The following is a 13,157-nucleotide window of genomic DNA, read 5'->3' on the forward strand; positions in this document are numbered from 1 at the left end:
TACTCATTATTTAGTATCTCTCTACCATGGCCCCTCTTATTTGTCTGCTCTCTAAAGGCAAACAATCCCAATGGTTTCAATAGAGAATTTCCAAGCCCCTGTTGATTCCTGTCACTCTCCTCAAATTTCTCCATCTCCATACAGTAGCTAACACTCCAAGATCGTTATTGAACACAAAACATTGAGGGGGTGAGCGAATTGCACTTTTAAATGCAGTTTCCACACACAGAGGTGCCTGCGATTTTTAAATAGGCTGCTGAGGGGATCAGACGGAGCCCTAAATTAGAGCATTGCAGGACTGTCTGATCCATAGCTTAAGAGCACAGATAAATTGTCTGTGTCAATTTGCACTTGAATTGACTTCAATAGTACAATGTGGATTTACACCAGCTGAGGATCTGACTCCAGATGACTGCTTTGGGAGAAATGCATCCGGCAGACGTGCACAGCCATAAACAGCCTAAGTTGTTGTTTCAGCTATCACTTTTTATAAGTTTTAGACCAGAAAAACTCCCCAGACAGAAGCAGAGTTCACACTGGTGAGAGGAAGATCAGAATCAGGCCCTTAACTTTGAATGCCCTGGTTTGCATGTGCAAACTGCATCACAGCACAACATTCACCTCGCGTTTGCATGGTGTGTATATTATGCAATTACACTAGCGACAGGCTCGGGAGACAGAAGCAGGAAAATATTTCTGGAGGATAAAATATGGTTCCCAAGAGGCACAATGCTTGAGGCAGCAGGTTAATTTTAGCTAATACATTCACTATTTGGTTTATTATTCTTTTGGATGGTTGTTCTGATACTGAAGTCATCAAGGACAGCAGGACTAATCCCACCTCCCCCTCCACAGCTGCATAAGGCCCTTTATGCAAATTTCAGCTACAGGACACTGGTGTACAGGGAGAAAGAAAGAAGCAAGGTATAGAGAGGTCAGGCAAGCCAAACCCCCTCCACACAAACACCTGTGTAGCAAAGAGCAGTGAGGCATGATGGACAGGGATAATTGGTCCACGGCTGGATGTAAGGCAACAAAAAATTATTAGGGGTATGGAGAGGATACCATATGAGGGCTGTGTTTACACTAGCCCCAAACTTCAAAATTGCCATGCAAATGGAGATTTTGAAGTTTACTAATGAAGCGCTGAAGTACATATTCAGCGCTTCATTAGCATGCGGGTGGCCGCGGCACTTCAAAATTGACGTGCCTCGCCACCATGTGGCTCGTCCCGACGGGGCTCCTTTTCGAAAGAACCCCGCCTACTTCGAAGTCCCCTTATTCCCATCTGCTCATGGGAATAAGGGGACTTCGAAGTAGGCGAGGTCCTTTCGAAAAGGTGCCCCGTCAGGACGAGCCGTGCAGCGGCGAGGCGTGTCAATTTTGAAGTGCCGCGGCCGCCCGCATGCTAATGAAACGCTGAATATGTATTTCAGCGCTTCATTAGTAAACTTCGAAATAGCCATTTGCATGGCCATTTCGAAGTTTGGGGCTAGTGTAGACACGGTCAAGGAGAGATTAATAAGACTGGGACTTTTCAGCTCGGAAAAGAGATGCCTAAGAGGGGAATATGATAAAGGTGGGTAAAATCATGACTGACTGGCATGGAGAAAGTAAATATAGAAAAACTTATTTACTTATTCCTGTAACACAAGAACTAACAGTCACCAAATGAAATGAACAGGTAGCAGGTCTGAAAACAAAAGGAAGTATTTCTTCACACGACACAAAGTCAACCTGTGGAACTCCTTGCCAAAGACCAGGACTTTAACAGGGTTCAAAAAAGAGCTAGATAAATTCATGGAGGATAGGTCCATCAATGGCTATTACACAGGATGGGTAGCAATGGTATCCTCTAGCCTCTGTTTGTTTATAAACTGGGCTAGATGGACCTTCAGTCTGACCCATAATGGCATTCTTAAATTCTTATCTGAGACTATGAAGTAGATGATACACCTAGATTCATAGCTAGCATAAAATGATTTCAACAGAGTTTGGATTTACACTAGAAAGGAGCTGACCTCCTCTATGTATTTAGGGATTTGTGCAAGACCTCAGGATTTGACCCATGGCAACTTCAGCACAAAGGTTTCTGCACCAATACATAGCACACTGAATCTTTGGGCTTCAATCTACTCTGACACATCAGCAAACCCTTTGGTTTCAGCAGAGTTCCTTTTGATCCCTACTGATGTCAGTCTGAGGAGAACCAAGCACCTTGTGAACACCTGGACTACACTGCATACAACCCACTCCATGAGTGAGCAATGTTGGGGATACGTGCTAACTCCTCTTGCTAATAGGAAAGGACAAGAGATCAGTGGAGATCAAAAGAAATGCTACTGAAACCAATGGCGTTTACTGATGTATCAGAGCAGACTGAAGCCCGAAGACTCAGTGCATTACGGGGGAGGGCTGTCTAGGAAAAAGATGTTGGTGGAACTGGTAGACAACCCATGGGGGAGACAGGCAGCCATGTTGGCTAGTCTTCCAATGTCACGTATGGCAGATAAAGGCAACAATGTGAGCTTTTGATGTATTCCTTTCAGCGTGTCCTACCTCTGCTTAGAGTTGATAGCAGACTAACCATGTCTGAAGGCTATAAACTCCCAGGCAGGAGAGGAATTGCACAGGATGGCAGGAGACGTTACAACTGGAATGATAAAGAAAAAAACTAAGAAAGTGAAAAATTTAGACTGAACATCAGAGAGATTTTCCTGAAAGTGAAATCTCTCTGTATGTGGCAGCCTCCCAAAGGGAAAAGGCAGAGACACAAATCACTGGATGGAGCACTAGAAAACAGCATACAGAGACGAACCTTGTATGGGCCCAGTGGAGTCAGACTGTATGATGTATTATTATGTACTACTTGTGTTACACTCAGACCTTGGGTCAGGTCCCACTGTGTTGGATGCTATACACATAGGCTATGTCTGTACTACAGATATGCTCTGGAAAGTAGTCTTTCCAAAGAGGGTGTCCCCACACAAAAACGGATCAGTCTTTCACTGGAGCCCTCCTCCTCCACTGAGGTCCACTCCTGCTACAGCTCCAGGAGGGTAGTCTGGGTTAAGGGTCCAGGCTGCTTCTCCACCTCTGGCTCGGGCCCTGTGGTGTCCAGCACCTTGGGGTGGCGGCTGTGTCCTTGGTCCCAAGGAGGCTGTCAAAGTTACAGAAGTAGGGGCAGCTTGTGGGTCCTGCCCCTGAGCAGCTGGCTGCATCCCTGGCCTGGACATAGTCCTGCCGTGCCTCCTTCACCTTCACCTGGCCTGGTCTGGGTTGCTAGGCGGGGCGGGGGGGCAGTACACCTGGGCAGCCAAACCAGCAGCCAGCCAGGCAAAGGCAGGAACATTCTGCCACTGCCTGTGGTCTCTTATAGGACCTCCTCATTCCACCAGAGCCCAGGAGGTCCCACAGGTTGGGCTCCATCCAGGATGGGCCCCTCTTCTTGGTGGCCTGGGAGGGGTCCTGTGAGCCCTCGGCCAGCTTGCCTCTGACAGAAATGTCACGTTCTTTCAGTTTACTTTTGAAAGAACGTGTTTTGTGTGTAGATGCTCCATGAGATCTTTCTAAAGAACACCAACTTTCGAAAATACTTCTGAGAAAACTTGCTAGTGTAGATCCATCCATAGATCTTACCAGACTAACACCTAGACGATGTGGACTATGTAGACCAGCATGGAACTTCAATATAGATATGACAATGCTTGGGCCAGGGGGGAAGGGGAGATCTCCTTTTGTTGTTGAAAATCCATCTCCCTGAGAGGCAGTAGCTAGGCTGATGGAATAATTCTTCCAGTACTAGGTCATAGGTCAGCTTACCTGGGTCGCTCAGGGGTAAGGATTTTGAGCAATGTAGCTGGTTTGATCTGATTTTCTAGCATAAACCAGCCATTGATCTTTTTCTACAATGAGATCACTCTATCCAGATGAAGTCATTAAAAACCAAAATGGTGTATCCTTACCTTTTGCTTTTACTCTTGTCATATATAGTAAGCTTTAGCATTTGCATCCTCATCCCCTGCTTGTGAAAAAGCTACCAGATCTGTAAACAAAGGCTGCAACAGTGTTACCATGTGGTGATGAGAATTCTGTAAAGCAAGTGATGTCAGAAAGATGGGGAGAAAACTCCAGCGCTTGATCTGGGTGAGCCATGACACAAACAGACCAAAGGCAAATGTATAGCAAATGGAGTGTTCACATGCAAGAGGAATGTCAACTTCAATATTTGCCCAGTCCAGAGAAAGCATTTCACAGTGATTGCACAACCTTAGTCTGTATGCATCCACCATCCTCTCTCCCTTCCTCCCCCAGCTAGTCCCCACTGTCAGAAGATTGCTGGGGTTCGGTTGTCTCTATAAGGAATGGCAATCTTTACATTATGACAGCCTTTCGCTCTCCAGGATATTTTAAAACAAACAAAAAAAAATGCTGTTAAGGTGAAGGATAACATATTGGCCCAGTCAACCTTGACAATGTCCTTATAATGTATTTCCAACATTTCTTCATGTTGACTGACTGGCCTATAAATCTGCCAGTTAGAGCTGGATTTAGTTGCTTCTGGCCCTGCATATACTGGGGGTATTTTTGCAAAGAGAAGTAATGAAAAGACTAAAATAATTGTTTTAAAAAAACCCAGGATTTACACATTACAGCCTGGACAGCTCTTGACAGAGTCACCGGTAGCGCCAAATAAAGAAAATCCACCAACGCAGAGATAGGAAAACAGTGACTGGAATTCTAATAGAAAAAGAAAGTTGACAGGCTTCCCTGGGATGAGACTAGCTCTTGTTCAAAGGGCATACGCAAAACACATAGAGCACATCCATACTTACCCATGGATCGCCGCTCCAGAGGTCGATCTTCCGGGGTTCAATTTAGTGCATCTATGAGGGAGTAGTAAATGAAGTATCTCCCATTGACCTCTCATTCTGGGGATGGCACCAAAGTTCAGATCGAGGTACACTGATTCCAGCTATGCAATTAATGTAGCAAGAGTGATATATCTTATTTCAAACTTATATCTTAATGCAGACCTGGCTATAGGAATGGCAGGGAATAGCTCCTTTGGTTCCCCTCTCCACAAAGTGAATTTCACATGTGTGAATTTATCTCTTATTGCAGAAACTTAAATGACTAATTCTTGGCATTCCACAGCTGGTCATAGTCTAACCATGATCTAGGAAAATATATTAGACTCTGGCTAGGTCTACAGTAGGCAAAGTAAGTAGACTGCAGATATGTGATTACAGCTACGGCAAATGCATAGCTAGAATTGTCCATCCTTACTGAACAAGGCTCATGGGAGAGTTTCTCCTGTCAACCTCCCTTACGCCTTTCATTTCGCAATGAGAACGGGGTCAACTGTAAAAGGTTGATTTCATGCATCCCTAGCAAACAAGTGAAATCGAACCCCAGAAGACTGACCCTGAGCAGGTCGATCTTCTGGGATAGTGCAGACGTAGCATCAGGGGGTGTAGTTACTGATCTCAGTTATACCTGTACCAACCTGCCATGCCTCTATTCACTCCAATGGATTCATTCTGGGTTTCTCATGATTTATTATTTGTATTGTGGTAGTGCCTAGAGGCCCCACTGTGCTAGGCACCAGACACAGACACTTGGACTGGGGCAGTGATTGTCTGTTGGGGGAAGCGTAACACCAGTGTAATTGATATCAAATGACTTACTCCAGGGTAAGGCCGATATTAATGAGACCAAGAGCTTCCTCCTTTGTTGATATTAATAAGGTCACTGCATTTGCCTTAGATAACATCACTGTCCAAGGCCATGGAAGACAATTTCTTGATTACAAAAAACAGAACAAGGCTGCACAAACTCAAACACATCAGCAGGTTGCTAGACCCTTCTCCTATCCCCATGAGCAAGTGAGTGCAACAGAGTGCCATAGAAACAAGAACACAGACATGCTGCTTGTGATATTATGAATGGGTAGCATTGAAAGCAAGGACATCTTTAGCTCTCCGGGAGAGAACTTTTTTTTGTTGAAATATCATTCCTCACTGTTTGGAATGAAACCCATTATTACCAATTAACCTGCCGTGAACCCATATCACGGGCTGAATTGAACATAATTATTCATCCATAGTAATAGCTAAAGTAAATTCTGGCAATCTCGGCTAACATTGACTTCTCCTTTGGGAAAACTTTCAAAGATGGCACGTCCTTGGCTATGTTTTAAACCCTTCTTTTTGGTTAAGTCGCAACAGAAGATTTATCACTATGAGCCACTTCGTAGTCTTCTGTAATATTCTGGGTTTTTTTAATGCTAATATCTGTAACTATCATCAAATGCAAAATTACAGACATGCATTCAGAAACCTGATTTCCCTTAGATGACCTGGTAGCCAGGTATCCCATTGCCTTAAAAAATCATTTTTAAATTAGTTGTTACTTTTCATAGCTTTCTAACCACACCATCTGATGAACCGAAGCCCTGAGAGCAAATGCAGGCATAAATTGTGGCTAGACTTTATTTCAGGTTGTCAAATGTAATTTACTAAGAGACCATCTGCCAAAAAAGGATCCAGAAGCAAACCTAAGTTGTCATTTTAAATTAAGTGTGGCTCCTTTTTGTTAATCTTTCTACATAAAAGGTTGTAAAATATGGCACTAAAAATGCAGCAGTCTCCTTTCCTAATAAAAATGAAGGGGGGAGAGAGAAACGGAATGAAGACAGAATATTTCTTTACCTGAGGGAACACGTGCAGGCTTTGGTTTATTCTTAGACCTAGCTGAGTGTGTTCTGAAGTTGAGGAATGGCTCAATGATCGTCAGCTTGGCCCTGGGACTTTGCACAGCAGAGATGCTACAGGAACATCATGTCCTCTAGACCCCTCAGACTGGAAACAAATTTCACTAGTGACAGGTTGGATTCGGGATCTCCTTGAGGCATTGGTTTAAACTTTCATAGCCGAGCTATCGAACTGCAATGGGGATGGTCATACCTAGCGGTTGGAGGACACTGGCCTTGTGGTAGGAGCCAGAATCAGGCACCCAGGGTGGATTTAGAGCAGCACAAGGAGAAGGGCTAGAGCAGAACTAGGCCAGGAAAAGGTACAGAGTAAGTGCAAGGCTGAGCCCCAGAGTGGTGTTGGACAAACAGACTCAGCTGCTGTTCCTCTGGTGAGGCTTTATACCTTGTTAGGGAATCACAGGACCAGTTCCAGCTTGTGGATTGGCTGGAGCCCAGCACAGGAGCGACTCCTCACCTTACACAAGCAAGCTCCTGGAATAGTAGACTGTGTCTTCCCTCTCTTTGAATCCCTCAACTGGGCCTTCCTCCCATCCCATCAAGCTTCTTGTCCTTGATGTTTCTTCCTAAGTAACTCTGTTCCTCCCTATTCATCTGCCCTGCTATCTCCTTGGCTCCACCAATGACACCAGCTTCCCTGCTTGCAATACAGTATAGCTGCTTCCCCCAGGAGTGTCTTCATGCTTCTTCCCTATGCATGGGAAGGCCTGAACCCAGCTGCAAAGCCACTGGTTTCCCTGCTTCCAAATTCTTCATGCAGACTCACATATACCTTGACACGCAGAGGAAATTCAGGATCTGTCTACACTGTAGTCTTGGTGCACGTTCCCACATGTTTTAAATTGAACCAACCCAACCCCTACTGTCCCCAGACAAAACCCTCAGGCCATGCCCATTTGCACTTTGAAAGTGTCCTTCCTTGCACAGCTGTGAGGCTGGATTAAAGCCCCAGCTGAATTTTGCCAGGGCTGGAACATTAGCAAGGCTGCAAGTAAAAATCCCTCAAGTCCACAAATTCTCCACTCTTTCCCCATCTGGAGACATAGAAAAATTCTCTTGCGACTGACAAGGAAAGAGTCTCAGCACACAGAGCTATGGGATACGCCACCAGACATGCACGGTGAAGTTTAGAAACAACAAAGACACCCTAACATGGGTACGACTTCGCAGCTGGAATGCTAGTACTCAGACTAGGGTAACCCAGCTGACTCTGATCCAGGTACCATCACCAGGGTAAATGTGCAGTGTGGGCCTGTCCCTGACAGCCAGCTGCAGAAAGGTAGTGGTGCTACTTAAGAATAAGAGGGTTTTTTTCAGTGCTGAGGGAAAAATATATTAAAGAAAGCCACCGACAATTTAAGCTCCCAGAAATACTGTGTGCGCCAGATGTGGCTGTTCACCACCTGATCCAAGTTTTTCTACATCACCTCTGTCTGGTCTTCTAGAACCAACCCTACTTTTGGGACTGTGCAGCACCTAGCATGGAGCATGACTGAAAACCAATGAATAATAAATAATACTGATAAATATGAGCGGACAGTGAGCTGACCAAGCCAATGATTTAAGTCCCTTCTGGGTAAGTCATTACCACTTTCTATTAATGGCTGACACAAATTACAGGAGAAATAACTATTACAAATCAATTGGCTCCTACTATATTGTTTATAACACGCCTCTTCAGTGGTGATGAGGATATTTGTGTGTTCCTTATCCTGATAGTTTGAATACAAGCAATCATACATAATCCCGCAAGAAAACAAACAAACAAACAAAGGAATGAGAGGCAACCCGTGGAACTCCTTGTCAGAGGAGGTTGTGAAGACCAGGACTTTAAATGGGTTCCAAAAAGAACTAGATAAATTCATGGAGGGCAGGTCCATCAATGGCTATTAGACAGGATGGACAGGAAAGGTGTCCCTAGCCTCGGTTTGTCAGAATCTATAAATATGTTACGGGGAAGGACTACTTAGTGATTACCTGTTTTGTTTGTAACTCTGGGACACCCAGCATTAGCCATTGTCAGAAGATAAGGGGTAGATGGACCTTTGGTCTGACCCAATTTGGCCATTCTTATGTTCTGATGATGTGGGGGTCAGTTGAGTTCTATTTGTTTCGAGTCATAGAGGGCAAAACTTATTAAAATTAGGTATTTCCTGGGAAAGTGTCCATCCACCTCGGCTCCCAAGGTAGCGAAAATACTTTCAGAGACACTTTTCAAAAAGTAGAATTGAGAGGTAACACTGTACAGTAACTGGAGCTCTTCAAGAAGCATGTTGTATGGGGGCCGTGCTCATGTGCCCTTGACCTGAGATTTTTGGTACCAATGCCTATTCAGCCTGCACAGGTATTCCAGAGCTCCTTGTGCCCCATACTGAAGAGTCAGAAAGCACACAGGTGACCCACCTTCAGTTCCTTCTCTACTGCACGATACTAAAAGGCAAGACTTCAAAACTGAGCGGAAGGAGAACAGGCAGTGGAGCACCCAAAGGGGCACCTGCCTCAAAAACTCTACTTATTATACAAGATAAGTAACCTCACCTTCCTCTTCAAGTACTCACCCTCTAGGTGGCCCTCTTCAGGTGACTCTCAAGAAGTCTCCATTGAAGGGGAATGGAGATTTGAAAAACTGATGAAAAGATTGCCATGCCAACAAGAGCATCTGACCTGGAAGCATGTACATGGGCATGACGTTTGGAAAAAAAGCATGAGCTGATGCAGGGATTTGCTAGGCTGCAATTCGGGCAACTGCTCTGTGTAAACAGAGCCACGGAGACAGAGTGGGGTTCTGCAGAGTGCGCTGAACATTTGCAATTTTGTCACAAGAAGGACCATGCCCGGATACCCATTTAAAAGTCCCTGGGCAGAAATCAAATTCTTTGTATCTATTTATTAATGAAGCAGACTGATTTCCTTCTGACCAGGCAGAAGGAAAATGCCCCTCTAATGCCCAGTCTATGATGGGCAGCTTCCTCTCTGTTAAAGTCTGCCTTTAGGAGAAAAATACAAAGGTGGATAACCTGAGTTATATGGGCAACCCAGGCTCATGAGGCACTGCATCACCCTGCTCTGCAACCTAGAACACCTCACAGTGCTTTGCTGCTGTAGCTCCCAACCTGGGCAGCTCACAGATTGCCAAAGAGAATGCTGGTCACAGCCTAAGTGTCTGGATAAAACCACAACCCTGGTCCAGCAACTCTGACCCTAGTAGGCTGTCAGCAAGCAGCCATGCTCTGGCTTCCAGCAGGCTTATTTACCACTTTCAGGATGACCACAACAAACTCTCAAGCCCAGATTTCCTCCCCCACCCCAAATAAGTGTATTCTGCACTGACAAGCCCGTTCTGGACAATCCACATGTATCAGGTCCACTAGTGCTTTAAGGAGATCAATAAAAAACAGTCTGCTACCTTAAATTCAGTCACCCCACAGCCCTGTTGAAACACAAACCCTGAGTTAGTTTTGATTAAAGAAAAAATTATTTTATTTACCTACAAAGAGATTTTAAGTGAGTCCATGTTCAAGACACTGAAGTAAGAAATGCAACAAGGGAAATAACAATAAACACGTTCTCAGCTCAATGAACTAGACTTGGTTCAAGGTGAAGTTCTTACCACAGGCTCCCAGTAACACTGCGGACCAAATTCTTACAGCAGGATCTGCTCCCAAAAATCCACAGGCTGTTTCTCTTGTTGTCTTAGGTGACAAAAAAAGAACTATGGAGAAAAAACTTGGGATGCTTTTGCCCCTCATATTTATAGTCAAGTACCCTTCTGACATGCATTTTCCTGTAGGTAACTCCTCATTCCAACAACAAAGGTGGTAACAGGGTGTCTGGGGATGAAGGAAGCTGCATGCTGTTTTTTTCTCTCCTCTGGTCTCCTGTCACGCCCCTCTCACCGAGGACCCTGTTTACAAATTATATAAACTAAGGTACTTGCACATTCCCTCCTTTAAGACCAGCTTGACCAGTCCTGCCTAATTGGGGAAGATGCTGAAACCTACATAACCACCATCATCGGGGGAGAATTCCTAACTTCAGACGTAAAGTTCTCTATATATATTTCGCCATATCAACCAGTGAGCTACCAGTGTTCAAAGGATACCTCCCAAGGTGTATTTTGTACAAATATTACTACAATAGTGTGTAGGGTGTGAGTATAGGGTCGGGGGCAGAGTGTACTTTCAGTCACAGGGGTATCTGCCATTAATGGTCCTAATTCTCTGACACGCTGGGCAGAAGTGACGGCCAGCAAGAATGCTTTCTTTCATAGGTAAGTAGTTTGAAGGCAAGCTTCCTAGGAAGAGACTTAGGAGCAAAGTTCAAGTCCCATACAAGAGCAGGTCCCTATTCCTGAGGAAAAGGTTAAACAATCCCTTGATTAATCTGGGCAAAACACTGAGACTTCTCCACAGGACCATGAAAGACAGCGACAGCTACCAAGTGAACTCTGTCAGCACCCACAGAAAGACCTGACTTCTTTAGACCCAACAGGTAATGCAGAACAGCAGACTGGGAAAAACAAACAAGTAAAAATTCTCTGGCTACACCCACTGTGAGCCGGGGAGCAAGTTGTGGAGGTGGGGGTGTGAGGGTTCCATGGCCCCCAGAAGAGGCAGAGTCTCAGGCAAAGGGGGTGGGGCCAAGGGCAGCCAGCCCTTAGCACTGTACGGCACACAGTACCGGCCCCACCCCTCCGCACTCAGGTGTCTCATGGAAGGCACAGTGGTGCCCCCACAGCGTTCAAAGGGCCTGGAGTTCCTGGTGGTTGCCACTGCTACTGCAGCAGCGCAGCCAGGAGCTCCATAGCCCTTTGAAAGGCCAGGGCCCTGTGCAGTTGCCCTCTGTTGCCACCGCCTCCCACCCCCTTTGACAGGCCTGGATGTACCACGGATGAAATCTCTTCCATTTTTAAAGGTAAATATTTCTAGTAGAAACCCTTCTGCTGTTTAATCAGCCCTGTTGCCCCTCGGTCTTCCAGATCCGTCAAGGAGCCAGCTCACACTTGCAGTCTTGGGAGAAGTGCCTGCTCAGATAATCAGCCGTGAGGCTTTGAATGATAAGAGGCTGAGATGAGGAAGTGATTGGCTACATGCCAGTTCCACAGCCTTATTGCTTTGGCATAAAGAGAATGGGAACTTACCTCCCACCCCAATAACGTATGTAGAACATGCAGGCTACATTATCTATCAGGAAAGCTACATTATCTGTCATGACTTTAACAGACTGGAACTTGACTAAGGGAAGAAGTGTTCACAGCTGCTTTTAATTCCAGGAAAGTGGTGTGCAGAAGAAATTCTGGGGCAGACTATTAGCCCTAAATTGTGTGTTCCAATCTCATGCTAGGGACCTGTGACATGCTATGTTGGTAGGTGGTGGCTGGGTGAAAGGAACTCCTGCACAAACTTTGGACAGGTCCTTCTACTCACTGAGTGGGTCTAGCAACCAAGAAGGGACATGCACCATTTTGTCTAGACTGTTTATTCAGAATATACACTGTCCTGAGCCATGCATGGAAGCACCAGAAATGTAACCTGGCGGGATGTGTTACGAAGATAGTAACTGCCACATAACTTAGCAACTGAAGATGATACCTTTGCCATTGTCTGGGACAGGGGTCAGGAACCTGCAGCTCCAGAGGTGCATGCAGCTCTTTAAAGAGTCATTTGTGGCTCCAAGCACTGCGGCTGCTGCTGCTGTCTCCTCTTGAGGCTCTGGAGGCTGCTGCCTCTTAAACAAAAAAACCAAATTCAGTCGCCCAACGCTAAACCAACAGAATTTAGGGGTTTTTCTTGTTTGAGTGGCGGCAGCCTCTGGAGCCTCAGAACAGTTAGCGACAGCAGGGAGGCCTGGAGAAGAAAGCTGTGACGAGGCAGGGAGCTGCCCATGCTGCACACTGGGGAAGTCTAAGCCTGCAGGAGAGCTGGGGCTAGGGGGGGCAGCTGAGCCTGTCCGTCCTGGAGCCCTGCTGCTGTGCTGAGAAGGAGGAGGGGAGGCAGCAGCCATGGAGCAGCAGAGGCAGTGCACGGTCCTCTGAGATGGGTTAATCCTGGGGATGGGGGGCAGGTTTGAGGGATGGAGGGATAAAGCCTGGAGATTGGGGTAACAACTTTCTAACTGGTTCTAATCATTGTTTGTGCACTATTCTTAAAATAGGGATGACAAAGTGCAGTTTGGCATTATTTATTAAGAACTGTCTCGTATTCACATGCATTGTGGCTCTTGCAGTACTGATTTTGTAACTGAATTTTGGTAAAAAAAAAGGCTCTTCTCGCTATTTCAGTTGCGGCTCCCGAGTGTGGGAGCTTATCAAAACCTTGGAAACAAAGTTTGTTAGTGTTGTAGCTATGTTGGCAGGAAGGTAAGTATGGTCTAGATGTTATGC

The 13,157-nt window shown here is 45.6% G+C and overlaps 1 protein-coding gene across 6 annotated transcripts in view; it reads right to left on the bottom strand.

The window, feature by feature from the left end:
* Window positions 1–13,157, bottom strand: part of MEGF11 (multiple EGF like domains 11) — a 442,774-nt gene that overhangs the window by 365,094 nt on the left and 64,523 nt on the right. The gene's annotated exons all lie outside the window — the stretch shown is intronic.

Source organism: Carettochelys insculpta, chromosome 12 (genome assembly GCF_033958435.1).
Source record: "Carettochelys insculpta isolate YL-2023 chromosome 12, ASM3395843v1, whole genome shotgun sequence".
Taxonomy (NCBI): domain Eukaryota; kingdom Metazoa; phylum Chordata; order Testudines; family Carettochelyidae; genus Carettochelys; species Carettochelys insculpta.